Source organism: Stegostoma tigrinum, chromosome 25, assembly GCF_030684315.1.
Source record: "Stegostoma tigrinum isolate sSteTig4 chromosome 25, sSteTig4.hap1, whole genome shotgun sequence".
Taxonomy (NCBI): Eukaryota; Metazoa; Chordata; class Chondrichthyes; order Orectolobiformes; family Stegostomatidae; genus Stegostoma; species Stegostoma tigrinum.
Genome location: NC_081378.1, coordinates 13,896,481 through 13,911,508, shown reverse-complemented (window position 1 = coordinate 13,911,508; position 15,028 = coordinate 13,896,481). Strand labels below are relative to the sequence as shown.

Here is a 15,028-nt window from a genome sequence, read left to right as displayed (position 1 = left end):
TAATTATGTGTAAAAATGAGGCCCAGTGCCGGTGTTGTGCTCTGCTGATCCATCAGTGACCTTGCAACTAGAATTTCCAATCCTCGAAAGGCATGGAATTTGGTTACACAGAAGACCATTCGGCCTATTGTGACAGTACAGGCTTCTTGAGAGGTGGTCTAATTAATCCCACTCCCTTCTGCTTAGGGAGCTAATGCCACAAGGGTGGCACAGTGGCTCAGTGTTTATCACTGCTGCTTCACATCACCAGGGACCTGGGTTCAATTCCACCCTCAGGTGACTGTCTGTGTGGAGTTTGCACATTCTCCCTGTGTTTGTGTGGGTTTCCTCTGGGTGCTTCAGGTTCCTTCCACAGTCCAAAGATGTACAGGTTAGGTGGACTGGCCATGCTAAATTGCCCGTAGCGTCCAGGGATGTGCGGGCTTGATGGGTTAGCCACAGGAATGCAGGGTTGTGGGGAGCTGGGTCTGAGTGGAATGATGTTTGGACAGTTGGTGCAGACTTGATGGGCCAAATGGCCCTTTTCTGCACTGTCGGGATTCTCTTCCTCTAAACCCCCTTTTGTATGTAGTTTTGAACATTTTGCATCCTCTCAGGCAATGAAATCTAGATTGCAGCATTTTACGTGGAGAAAAAGTATCTTCTCCCCTTTCTTATTCTTTTGGCAAATGGGTCCAGGAGGAAATATATTAATGATACACATTCAATGCCCTTGTGACACTTTGTTCAATAAGCCGGGCATTAACTTCCACTTTCAGTACAGTCCCTTCAAAACTGCTGAGTGACAATCCCACTCTGTATAATTGATTAAAAGGGATATGGGAAAATGCAGCAATGAGATTGCAGGTCAGACTTGACCTTATTGAATGGCAGAACAGGCTTGAAGCACAAACTCTGTTCCTTCCTGTAAGAATTTTTTGTGATGCAATCTTCCAAGCATCAGACCGTCTCCTGAGACACAGGACAATTTGGTACAAAGCTTGATCCTTAGATATAAGTGCAATTTCAACTACAGTTGTTGGTGTGCCTGAGGTCAAAAGAAAGAAGCAATGGGAATAATTGACAGTTTCTGGAATCAGTTTTCCTTGCTGGACATCAAGTTTGTATCAATTTAAAGTGAGAACTGGATTAGAATCTTTACTGATCCTCTTACTGAACAAGTTTCCAGTGGCTGACAAACAATCACATGGGGTCATTTGGGATTAAATATCAAATCTGCTGAAATGATCTCCCAGCATAAGTGAGCAGATAGTAACATTATTTTAAAAGAGTCTTGTATCTAGATTGCACAGTAGATATGGAAGATCCCATAGCAGCTACTTTGAAGAAAATACAGGAAGTTATCCCTTGTGCCCTGGGCAATGTTTATCCCTCAAGCGACACCAGTAGTAATTGATTATTTGGCCATTATCGCATTAATGTTTACTGAAGCTAATAATGCGCAAATTGGCTGCCACATTTCTCACATTAGAATGGTGACTGTTTCAAAACTGACTAAGTTATTTTGGGACAACCTGAAGTCCTGAAAGATGCTTCAGAAATACAACAAAAGCAAATGACTAAGATGCTGGAGACCTGAAATAAAAACAAAGTGCTATAAAATCTCAGTAGGTGTGGCAGCATCTGTGGAGAGAGAAGCAGAATTAACGTTTCGAGTCCAATCTGAACCTTCTTTGGAACTCAAATGCAAATGCATTCTTTATTTTGTAATGAACTGAATTTGCTTTCAGTTGAAGGCTATTTTAAACAAAAGCATTTCCTCATCTGAATCCTGAAGACATGGAATAAAAAGGTTCTTTTGAATAGGTTGAAATATTTCAAGTCCATCCCTTGCATTTAGTTGAATCTGGCTGCACAGTGATGGCTAACTAAGTATGACACGCAGTAATTGAAAATTTCAGTAACTCCTCATCTGATGAACAGGCATAATAACCAGCACTGACAAGGAATGAGGTGCAGGCTTTACATCACTTGTCAACAGCATCAGATTTGCTTTCCCCCATGTGTGGGAGATCAGTTTGAGAGGTTGGAAATGAACTAAAAGGTTTGATCATTTCTCTCCCGTTACCCTATTTCCTGTGGTGGGTGAGTCTGGAGGAAGGTTCCTGAGATGATGGATTTTGGCATGAAAGATCATGGAGCCACGGTTACCCTATTTTCTGTGGTGGGAGAATCTGGAGGAAGGTTCCATAATCTTGAAGTCAGAGCCAGATTCATGGGTATGGACAGGAAGTATTTCATCTGAAATATCAAAAATCAAGAACTCTCTTGAAAAGCTGTTGGAGCTAGGGAATCAAGTGGAAATTTTGATACTGAGATGATAGATTTTGGTATGAAAGATCATGGAACCACGGTGGATAGATGGAGTTAAGATATGGTTCAACCATGGAATGGTGGAACGTGCTTGAAGGGCTAACAGCTTATACCTGTTCCTCTGTGTTATCTTGTAGCTTTGCTTTATCGTGTCTCGATTGGATGGAAAATGGACCCAGTGCTAGAAAGAGATTGGTGCCTTTCTCATCATCTCATAATTCTCATTCTTGTTTGGCTCCCACTGTGCTGCTCTGTTGACACTTCGCCGATGGAAAACGGCTCTAACCTTATTCAATATAGTGAATTCAGAAAAAAAAATGCAAATTTAATCCTTTCCTTTGTGTCCTGTTTCCTTTTCCTTATGTTCCTAAAGATCAGCATGCTTTGAGGGGTGACCATCTCTTTAGAGCTACACGTAGTTCTCTCTGTGATGTGATAGTTGAGTTCTTGCGTGATCTTGCACGATAGAAAATCATACTATAGAAAACCACCGCAGAAAATTGGGTTATAGGGAAATCGCTGTAGAAAATTGCTATACCTGTACAGTAGAAAGATCACGCTATCCAAACAGCGTTACGGCCATTTGCATTAATGAAACATGCATCATATCAAAACTACCTGTAAAAATAGAATGCTGAGTGGTGCCAGAGCCAGGGGCAGCGCGGTGACTCAGTGGTTAGCACTGCTGCCTCACAGAACTCGGGGGCCCAGGTTTGATTCCAGCCTCCGGTGACTGTCTGTGTGGAGTTTGCTCATTCTCCCTGTGTCTGTGTGGGTTTCTCCGGGTGTTCCGGTTTCCTCCCACAGTCCAAAAATGTCCAGATTAGGTGGATTGGCCATGCTAAATTGCCCATAGTGTTTGGGGATGTATAGATTAGGTGGGTTACAGTGGGGTAGGTCTGGGTGGGATGCTCTGAGGGTTGGCGTGGACTTGTTGGGCTGAAGGGCTTGTTTCTACACTCTAGGGGTTCTGAAAAAAAGCCATCAATGTTATGGAAGTGAATAGATATGCTAAAGAGTTTCATTAGGAGACAATTTGATGCTTGGTTTGCAACAAGTTGCATATATACAGGTATCTCACAACTATAATATTTTCTGATAATAGCATGTTTTTGAGTGATTTTCACATTAGGGAATTTTTTCAAATAATGCTGCCACCACAACCTCAAATTTTGTTTTAGCACATTTAGTATGTTTTGCCTGATCAATGTTTTTTAAATATATTTCTCTTTCTCCAGTATGCATTTTTCATATAAATTTTCTCTCAAATGTATACTGTTATTCAACCATTTATGATTTATCCAATACTGTATAGGGCAATATATTATATGTAACATACTGTGTATATGACGGTACGCCATGCCAATATATGAAAATGTTTCCAAAACAATTGCCCACGAGTGTAAGTTAGAAGTTTGTCAAACTGTATTTCAAAGATTAGGTGTAATTATGTATTACCTAACATGGTAAGAAATGCACAAATACTTAGTTTTCTTCTCAGTTCGCTGTTGAGTCAGAGAGTAAAGGGTCTTCTGCAGCCCAGCAATTAATATTCAATCTCCTCCTACTTTAAATGCCAGTTTCACTAACAAGGTTTTCCCCATTTTGTAGGTGAGTTGAGATAACAATGTTCTGAACATTGTTATTTATTCATGGGTCTGCATTTAATTAATATATAAAATTGTTTTTAATCCAGAAATTACAGGCGCACAATGGATGGTTATTCCAGTTCTTGTTTGGGAAAATTATTAGGCTATAAGATACAGGAACAGAAGTGGGCCATTCAGCCCATCAGGTTTACTGTAGCAGTCAATGAGATCATGGCTGATCTGATAATCCTCATCTGTACTCTTCTGCCCTTTCCCCATGACCACCCTCACTGATGAAAAATCTGTCTGTATAAGCCTTGAACCTATATAGTCAAGACAACCCTCTACAATAAGGAATTCCACACGCTCACTACTCCCTGAGAGAAGGAATTCCTCCACATCTCTGTCTTAAATGGATGACAGCCTACGCTGAGATTATACCCTCTGGTTCTAGGCTGTTCCACAAGGGGAAACAATCAGCATTCATGCTTCCAAGCTCTGTTCGAAACGTACATGTTTCAATGAGGTCTCCTCCATTCTTCTAAATTCCAGTGAGTACAGGCACAGCCTAAAATAATTCCGTAGAGGCTGATATCCTATCACCCTTTATTCACATGTGGCGAGCCTGTGACACCGCAACTCCTTCACAGCGAGCTCCCAGTTTGAAAAGGATGTCTGACACTCCTGTAATTACCCTTATATATGCCCAGCACAGCTGTTTCTGACCCAGGTTTCTCACTCTCAAACTCAGTGCTAAATTCTAGTATGTTACGGTCAGTGTTTCTTAGGGGATCTTTCATTTAGATCATTTATTAAACCTGCCCCGTTACACATTACCAGAGCAAAAGTACCTGATTTCACAGTGTTGTTGTCGGAAATTGTGTCAAAAACTCTGCATGTGTGGATCCTCCAGGTGACCACTACAGTTTGATTTTCAAACTACAAGAAATCTGAAGTCACCCATGTAAATGTATTGCCTTACCTACATGGTTTCATTGTCTCCTGATGTATTCTGTCTCCTGTAGTAAAACTAGTATTAGGGGAACCTATAGATTACTCCCACAAAATGTTGTTTTCCCCTTGTTATTTCTTACCTCCACCCTGACAGATTCTATACCGTCCAATCCATGATCAATTCTTGCTATCATGCTTGTTTGACATGAACTAACAGAGCTACCCTTCCACCCTTTCCTTCCAGTCTGTCCTTTTGACTGTTAACATACCCGTACATATTTAATTTCCGGCTTTAATTTCCTTGTAATCATCCCCGTAATAACAATAAATTGATACTCATTAACTTGTATTTTTGCCATTATTTCGTTTATTCTGTTTCAAGTTTCACATCCCTCTAAGTAATGATCCATTAATTTTACATTGTTATCATTGCTCCCTCTTTTGATCCTATTTGCTGCTATTTTTTATGCTTGTACACTTGTCTCTTTCCTGTTAACAGCTGGCCTGCCATGCCATCAGATTGTTTTGCTTTATAAGCTGACATATTCTCTCTCTGAAACTTCCCTGCCTTAGCTTATTTTAAAACACTATACCTAAGTAATTGAGTTCATCTGGCCACTGATCCCAATGTGGTTCAAATCCCAGCTCCTTTCTACTGCAGTGTCCCTGGAACTAAAACCATTCTCATCACAGTAAACCTTGAGCCACACATTCAATTCCTTGACTTTATTTACCTGACGCCAGTTTGCCTATGACTCAATTACTAATCCCAAATTTCAAAGTCTTTAGCAGATGCTCCTGCCTTATATCATATCAATGTTGTTAACATGGCAATTACTACATCCATCCCCTCCCTCTTCAAGTTCCTCTCCAGTGCTGAGGGAATTTCCCGACCCTCGACAACTTTAGGAACTTTGGTTCACAGATTCAGAGAAGGGTGTCTCTCCCGAGATTTATACTGTTCCCATCTGTTATCACATTCCTGTTTTCCCCCTCACTTGAACGGCTCCCAGTACCATGACCAGTTTGCTTATCCTTTCTGTAGATCCTGCTCGCATCCATATGACTTTCAAGAGCCTCATAACTATTGGACAGTTGCAGGACCTGAGGCTCCTTGAATGATACTTCTAGGAACCCACATCTGCCTCACCTGCAGTCATGCCCTTCTGTTCTTGATCTCACACCAAGTTAGAATTGCCCAATCTATGAGCTGTGGCCACTTCCTGGAGCTAATTGTCCAGTTAACTTTCCTCTTCCCTGCTGTGGTACATTTCAGACTCTAATTCTTCAATTCAGACCCAAAGTTCCTTGATCTGCCAACAGTTCCTATAGACATGTTCACATTGAATAACCATGGTGTCCAGGAGCTTCCAGATATTGCTGCAGTGACATATCACCTCTTCTGCTGTCACCATTGCGTTCCAATAAATTAATCGATTACTCTAGTATTGCAGGTCTTTACACTTGAAGAATCATCCAATCTTTACACATTATTGTGGTGAATAATTTTATACCAGTGTAAATCTGAGATTTAATTAACTAATTTTGAGTAGGGAGAAAAACAGACTAGAAAGTTGAACACAAACTAAAGACCGTAATTTTAGTTTAAAGACTAAAATGCTCAGTAATCCTACTCACCAATCTGCTGCTTTCCCTGCATTCATGTTGTATTGTGATTTTTGACATCTCACTGCCACTGGTCTCAGTATGGGTAGGATTCTGGCATCACACCTTTTATCATTTCCAACTCACATATATTATCTTCCACTTACTTCTTTTTAAATATATACTAATTTAAGGAATCGAAGAAGCCTTAACCAGTTACCAGATATTCGCTAATTAACCAACTTCATTCTCTGTAGCAGGACGAGTATCAGTTCTTTGAGGCTAAAGCAACCAAAAAAAACACACTTTCTCTCCTTCCCCTGAACTCCCTGAAGCACAGTCTTGTAAGTTTACAGTTGTGAGCTAAATTAGCTGTTTGTAAGTGCTCCAAACAGAAAAGGCTTTCGCGTCACTAAGGAGCCAGTATCAGTTCGTTCTTAATTAAGCTGCTCTTTCACTGGAGCTCTTGAAACAAAGAACCCTGCTTAAGACTGGAAACTACAAAATTTAAACTGTACGTTTGTTTATTACAGGCATTACAGTCTGCAAATTAAATTGGGTTTGGACAAAGTAAAATGAAGATTTGGGCACTCTTCTTCAACAAAGCATGTACAAAGTCCTATTTTAGTTTTGTACATCTTCATTGAAGGCAACATTTTTCAGAATCAGACAGGTACATAAGCTTTTAATTTTACACAAGGTTGGGAGCATCGTATGAAAAATTTGAGCCTCAGTCACATAAGCAAATGGCTAATAGCTCGTTCAAAAAGGATAGGTTTTAGGTCATGTCTTAAACAAAGAAAGAGGAGTGAACATCAGAGACCTGCAGACAAATAGTATTCAAGAAACCCAGACACGTTGAACTGTTGTATAAGGTAATGGTTCTGAAAGAGTTAATATTGGAAACTACAGCAAGCGCTACCTAAACTGATGATGTGATAGAATCTTGGATAGGGACAAAAAGAGTGCAAACTTGAGATTCCGCTGGAGTCAGATGTGTCATCACTGATTTCTGATAGTCTTAATGTTTGACCCGCCAATTTAAGCTGTACCTGTTGCTATCATGCAAGAAACTCCACCTTGTTTAGACAAGTGCCTCTTCTTGTTCAGACTCGTCACTGGCACACCCTCTACCGCCATTAACCAAATCAGCACTTACATCCAGTCTAACAAAGAAGATTGGAGTGTCTTATAGCAGAATAGTAGTGTCCCTCTCCCTGGGCCAGAAGACACGGTCCAAACCCTGAGGCATGTCCCAAACAGATTGCTTAAAAATAGTTAGAAATGAGGATTGGTGGTGGTGCTCCCCAAACATCAGCTGGTAACAGTTAATTTTACAGTGCTAACAATAAAGAGACACCGCTTATAAGCTTTTCCTTAGAGCTTCTGTTTGTTTGCTCTGCAGGGTCAGCTGAGGTTAGGGCCCCAGTTGTACACAGGAGGGGAGAAACTGAGGATCCGTACCCCTTTTGTTTTTCATGGTGCTGGGAAGAGAACTGATCTGATGAAATACAAAATAGAGTAGCTGGGGCTCGATATCACTGAACAATGAGGCAGTAAATGGGCCATTAGGCTGGCTTCCCGCAGGCTGTTCCTTTGAAAAGCAACTTGAGAATGTTTCCAAGGAGTGTAGAACAGCTGCACATTGTATTATTTCTTGCGTTGGATTCTTCGAGTGAGAGCTGCTTGTATGAGCCCGTCTGTGGCCCTCGGTGCTGACTCAGCTCCTGAATTCAGGGCTCTGAGACACATCATTGCCTCATTCCCTTGTGGCTTTGTCCTACTGACCAATAAAGGATGTAAACATGCTTTTCCAGTTGTAAGAGAGTTTTTTTTGTGTGGAGATTTATATTTGGGTGAATTAATTGAACACGGACTGCTAACCCCGTGGACACAAATGTGGGGTTTCTGAAATCTGAATTCTGAGGATTTTTACGTTTGTGTTTGAATTATTACCTCACCCAGGAGAGTATACATGTGGGAGGTGCTGTGAGGTAGAGGGAAGACATGTCTTGTTCCAATGCTTTAGCCACCATGTGTATGCAAGAGGTTTAATGGACCAGCCGTTAAATCATGACAAGGGAGAACTGAATGAATCGATGATATGTTGCTGAGACACAGTGGCCAAGAAGGATTTGAGTTTGACTCTGAACCTGTGCCAATTTTGCTAATCTTAGACCTAGAAGCAGGATTAGTCAAATAATTGGTATCATTTCTCCAGAATGATGCAAAGCAAAGTTTGGATGAAATTCCAGGCCTGAGTCACTATTTGGAGATGCATAGAACTGCAGAAAACAGAAGCAGGAGTAGGCCATTCACCTTTTTGAGTTTGTTCCACCAATTGTTATCATGGCCGATCATCAAAGCCAATAGCGAGCTCCTTGTTCTCTCCACTATCTACATGCCACGAGTGAAAGCATTGTTGGTCTCGGATGTAATGGACTTCCCTATTTTATTAGTGACCTCTTGGGGTGAGCTAAGAATGTTGAGTAACTCAAATAGAGAGCCAACACACATTTGTGGTGTCTGCTGTGGGTTACACACTCACCTCAGAGTCAGGGTGTTGGGCTTAGATACAACTGCAGAGATTTAGGTTGACTGTCTGAGGTTGTAAGTGCTGCCTTTAAGGATGAGAAACATCCTGTCTGTAAAGGATCCCATGGTAATGTGAATAAGAATTGTAATGGAATTCTCTTCAATTACTTGGTCAATATTTATACTTATCTTCTTCGTTGCATGTTATGACACACCTCTGGCACAGATGAGACTTTAACCTTCTGGCCCATGGTTAGAATGTTACCCCTTCCCCCACTGGCAATATTTGTCCATAGCCAGCACTTTTAATAAATACCTGGGCATAATCCTATTGCTGTGCTCATGATTTGGATGCTGCATCTCTTATACAGCAATACTTCAAAAGTATGTACTTCAAAAGAATGATGTTAAAATCCCTGGGCCCTGTGTTGAATAATGGCCTATGTATTTACAAGCCCTTCCAATTGAAGAAGAAAAATGGATCTGTGGAAAATTCTTTTTTAAAAGAGAACACTAAAAAGATTTATTTCCTATCCCACCCCTCAGTTGTACAGAGAGACACACTTGTCTGAGCTTGATGAGGCTCAAACACAGGTTTGCACTGAATCTGCTCACCCCATGCTCACACAGCAAGGTTTCTACTGTAATTCAGTCATTTATCATGAGATGGTTTTAATCCTCTGCTTCCATATCCATCTTCAGTTTATTAGTTGCCATTCAAGGTTTGGGCACTGCAGAGTGATTCCTACTTATTATTCACCCTAGCAAGAAAGGTGAGACTTGCTTGCTTTGAAATGATCTTTGAGTACTCAGGAAGTGTTAGAGACACTCTGATCTTTTCTGAATGTTCACTGAACATCCGTACCTTCTCTCCCTTCCTGTCACCCTTTTCTACTTCCTGGCCTGAGGCACAACAGCTACCAAATATTGATGTGCACGTCAAACAGGGGAAGAAGGGTCTAGGCCCGAAATGTCAGCCTTCCTGCTCCTCTGATGCTGCTTGGCCTGCTGAGTTCATCCAGCTCTACACCTTGTCATCTCAGATTCTCCAGCATCTGCATTCCTACTATCAGGGGAAGAGTAACATCACGTCTTCAAACTTTGCAGTTCCCGCTTGAGATCCCTTGTATTTCTATGATGTATTCTTTCTTCTCCTGTATTCTCCTGTTCACTTTTGACCTACCTGAGCCCTATTGTATTTGTTTGCTGTCAAGTATCTTCCAGTGTATTCATTTGCATTGCCTTGTACTCCACTGTGTATTCTGATTTTCTTTTTTATTGTTTGTGCTCTGTACCACTCCTTTCTGTTGTAGGAGGTCAGGTCAACCCAATGTATACAGAAAGTACTCTGAATAAGCATTAGAATTGGAGGTGCTGGAGGTGGGTATTGGTTAGCACTGATAGAGCAGCATTTGGATGAGAGAGGATCAGAGAATACACAATCTTACTTGAAAATATTCAGGTGGAGTAGGATAGGTCACAACCATTGTGGAATACCTCCTTGAGCTTGTTACACCACTAGAATGTGAGGTTGGTAAGGGAGTTAATGGAAGTCTAAATCAATTGACATGAGTTAGAGTTAGAGAGGAAATTGTTACCCTTTTGGAGCAATATCAAAATGGTGAAAGGATACACAATGATAAGAGCTGTTTCAAAGTTTAAAAAAAAATCTCAGAATTGTTATGCTGCAGACGGAGGCCATTCAGCCCACCCAGAAAAATTGACTTACTCCCGCAAAATGTTTTGCTTCATGATTGTACAAAAACAGAAGTTGCTGGAAAAACTCAGCAGGTCTGGCAGCATCTGTGAAGAAAAGAAAAATCAGAGTGACCCTTCCTGAGAACTGCCTGAGAATTTCTGAGGAAAGGCCACTGGATTTAAAACATTAATTCTGATAGTTTTCTTCACAGATGCTGCCAGACCTGCTGAGTTTTTCCAGCAACTTCTGTTTTTGTTCCTGATTTACAGCATCTGCAGCTCTTTTGGTTTTGGTTCATGATTGTGTGTGTGTTTTTTTGCAATTTAAGTTTAGTCTAAATATTACCTGAGACGCTAACGAGTAATCTCCTGCTCTTTTTACAAATACTGCTTTGGGCTGCTTTATATCCACTTGAGAGGGTAGGCAGGGTGTTGTTTTTGTCATTTTGAGATAGCTGGGATTGAGAAGGTTTTGCTTCCTCTTGAACTGATGCTTTTGGAAATGGCTGATAATGTCTACATGAGATTTGCAGACTCTTGCCACATGCAGGGCTGGTGATACTTGGTGGGTTGAATGGATAAGTTGTTTGAAGTGTTTTTGTGCCTTCTCCGATGCCTCAATTTCATCTGTGCGCGTTCCGATGAAGTCTCAACAGTCTGCTGTCATCTCAAGTAAACTTTCTCCATTTTGGTTGGTCACAAACCAGAGTCGCCCAGGAGTTGTTGGGGATGTTTGACCACCTTGCAAATACTTTGACAGCGTTCCAAAGCTGTTTCTCCTGTTTTCCTGGGCATCTCCAGTGGAGACTGAGTGTCAGGTTGGGTAGATGCTTCAAGTGTTTAGTGCAAGGCGCACAAATAATGGATCCTGGCCAACTATGCTGACTTTTTTTTCCCCCCCATTTATTCATTAACATGAGAGCATCACTGACCATGCAGCATTCATTGACCATCCCTAATTGCCCAGAGGGCAGTTAAGGCTCGACCACCTTGCTGTGGGTCTGTAGTCATATGTAGGCCCAGACAAGGTAAGGATGGCAGTTTCCTTCCCTAAAGGACATTAATGAACCAGATGGGTTTTTCCCGACAATCAACAATGGATTCATAGTCATCGTTAGATTCTTATTTCCAGATATTTTATTGGATTCAAATTCCACCATCTGCCATGGTGGGATTCGAACCTAGGTCCCCAGAACATTATCTGGGTCTCTGGATTTACAGTCCAGTGATAATACTACTTGGCCATCGCCTCCCTGCTTCAAGAGATTATCACGTCAAAGGGGTACTGGGTACTTTGGCTCAAGATTGGATAGTGCAGTTGGAATGCATTTTTCATGAAGGCACTGCTAGTGGTTCATTTTGCGGCAGATGTTTTATGTCATCCAAGTTTCTGAAGCATTCAGGAGATTGGGATCTCCGCGGCCCAGTGAACCCTTCCCTTAGAGTTTGTTTTGAGATTGCAGTCTTCAAATGCTCTTCTCCTCAGTTAGTCAAAGGATGAGGAGGTGATTATGAATTTAGCAGTCTATGTCTGTCTTTGTTGAAAAAGGAGATTCCCAAGATACGGAAAATGGTCCATACTTTCCAGGATATCCATGTTGTTTGTAGTCTTCACTGAGAAGTGGTTTAATGTTTCATTGGAAAGCTGACCCTTCTGACAGTCCCAGCCTTAAGTGGAGAGAGCCATCAACTCTCACAGCCTTCTGACTCACAGGAGAAGATGCTACCCAATCAACCACCACTAAAAGGCCATACTTAATTAAAACCTAGCATGTTTCTCAAGCTGCCAAAACACTGAGGGAGTTATTTGTTAGTGTTGCAACAACTATTTGATCCACTGGGATTTCACATAGAGAGAGAGAGAGAGAGAGAGAGAAGGAAGATTTTACTCCACTGGGACTTTGTAAAATAGATGCAAACTACAAGAGATTTAACCCTTTGAGATTCTATCTAATGGAAATGAATAGGAAAATGTTGATTGAGATTTTTTATTTTTGGACCATTTAATTTCAATATATTAGGAATGAAGGGGAAATGCTATTGTCTTTTCACATCTGGACAATGAGAATGACATGCCAGTTTAAGTACTGTGTAGGACCCCTTTAATGACATGCATGTGCATATTGAGTCAATTCCAGACAGCAGGAGTACATGATCAAAACGATTCAGCGCATCTTAACAAACATGAAAGTAAAATAGAAGAGAAAAGCGAGATCTTGCATTTATAAAACCATTTTAATATTTCCTGAATATTCCAAAGCATTTGACAACAAAGAATTTGCTGGTGGAGCGGCCTCGTATATGCTTTGGGGGTAAAAATAACAGCCATGTGTGCACAGCAAGATGCCATAAACAGCAATGGAAAAAAATAATTGATACAAATCTGTTCTTGGTGGTATTGGTTGAGGGGCCAAAGGTTGATCAGATCAGTCCCTGAATAGGGATCAAAACTTTATTTCTGAGCGAAGTGGATCTTCCACACACAAGTGTATTCGCCACCCACTGTGATGTGTCAATCTCTGGTAACTCCTGGCTCTACAATCTGGAGCAAGTGGCATTAGGAAGATTGTGGTCACAGTGGGGCATATGCCAGTAAATGAAGAACGTGCCAAGTGCTATTGGTAACTGATTCCTTTAATTCTCACCTCTCAGTAGGAAACAGTCACAGACCTGAGGAAGAGAGACATTGAATACAGTAATTTCCTGCTTCACTAATTACCTGACGTTCAGCTAAACGTGTTGGATTGCGAAATGTTTCATTTTCTTCTTAAATACGTAAACCTACCCCTGTTGGTACATAACAACCATAATTAGCATGAGCTGTATCCCTACAAGTTGATCATCATAGTTTACATAAATAAATAGCTTGCATTTTGTACAGCAGGAATGGAAACATTACTGAGAGTGAATGAAAGCTCATGGATTGTTATAATGCTCAAGGTTCTCCAAACTGAAGAAAGGCTTAGTGAGCATGAAGGGGTAACTTTATCTGATACCATGCTGTTCCTGGTTAGAGAATGACAAACTGCACTTTCAGATAAGAATTGTAATATCGTCCTCTCACTTGGCAGGGAAGAAAAGAGAGAATTTGGACAGCACTGTTCATCACCTCAGGATGTTGAGAATGTTTTGCAATTAAACTTTGCAAATGTACTTATTGTTGAAATTAAATAGGCTTCGCAGATCATGGGCTGCTGTCTAGTTAGCAATGACTGGCATTGGTTTATCCTGAAGGCCACCGTGCCTCAGGTGAGGGGAAAGGTTATGAAGGAGATTCTTTAGTGGTAACCTTGGGGTGGGTGGGGAGATGGAATCCTACAGAGGTCAGTGTAATAATAACCAGATGGCCTGCTTTTTGTTGGTAATGTTCATTGAAGGCTAAATGTTGGCCAAGACACCAAGGAAATTTCCCAAATGTCTTTTTTAAAATAATTTGTTGGAATCACTTATGCCTACTTGTGGAGATAAGCTGGATCTTGGTTGAATGCCTTATTGGAATGATGGTGTCTCCCATTGCCCAGTGCTCTTTTAGAATTCCACTGGGGGGGGGGGGGGGGGTGGGGGGGTGGGGGGGAGTTGGTGGTGGTGGTGGACTGAGACTTTTATGTTCAACTCCGTTCACTGGTACCTGAATCCTCAATCTTCTGATTCAGAGATTAGGCTGTTGCTAATTGTGGGAAGAAGCAAACTGAAATGTTAAATTTATTTGTTCATCTCAATGTTGGATCGATCATCACAGAATATTTAGGCATGTATTCTAACATCGCAATGTCCTGGAAAACTTTATGAATAAAGGGAATTCAAAGCAATTGCAAGTGAATTAGGAATTTTCTGCTTTATTGAAAATATTGCTGAGAGTTTGTATGTTCTGATATGGCTCTCAACATTGCTGTATGATATCATATTTGGTAGAAGGCATGCTGGATGAAGCATTGGTGCCTCAGGCTTGATGTTCCCCAAGTCTGGAGGCTGCATTTGACTTTAGTTCAAACCTCTGTCTTGCTGAGCTGTCACATCCTTCCCCATTTGTGCGACGTCAATAATTCTGAGCAGATTACAGCATGTAGAGAATATATTTTTCCAAATTAGAGGTGTTTTTCAATGAGGATGGCAATGGAACACTCGATTAAAAGTGTTTGCTAAAGGAAGAGCGATTCAGTGCCACCACCATCTGTGTACCTGAGTCTTATGTATCCCTAGTTAGTGTAGAATTAACTGGTCTCAGTCAGGGATCAATGTAGCCTCAACATGGCTACCATGTGACATTATTCAGTGACTTTTACTGGAAGTGCATCGTCAGAAAGCTCGTCTGGAACTTGGCATCAAAATTTATT

At 41.1% G+C, this 15,028-nt stretch overlaps 1 protein-coding gene across 7 annotated transcripts in view; it reads left to right on the top strand.

The window, feature by feature from the left end:
• Nucleotides 1-15,028, top strand: part of plxna4 (plexin A4) — a 658,721-nt gene that overhangs the window by 316,391 nt on the left and 327,302 nt on the right. The gene's annotated exons all lie outside the window — the stretch shown is intronic.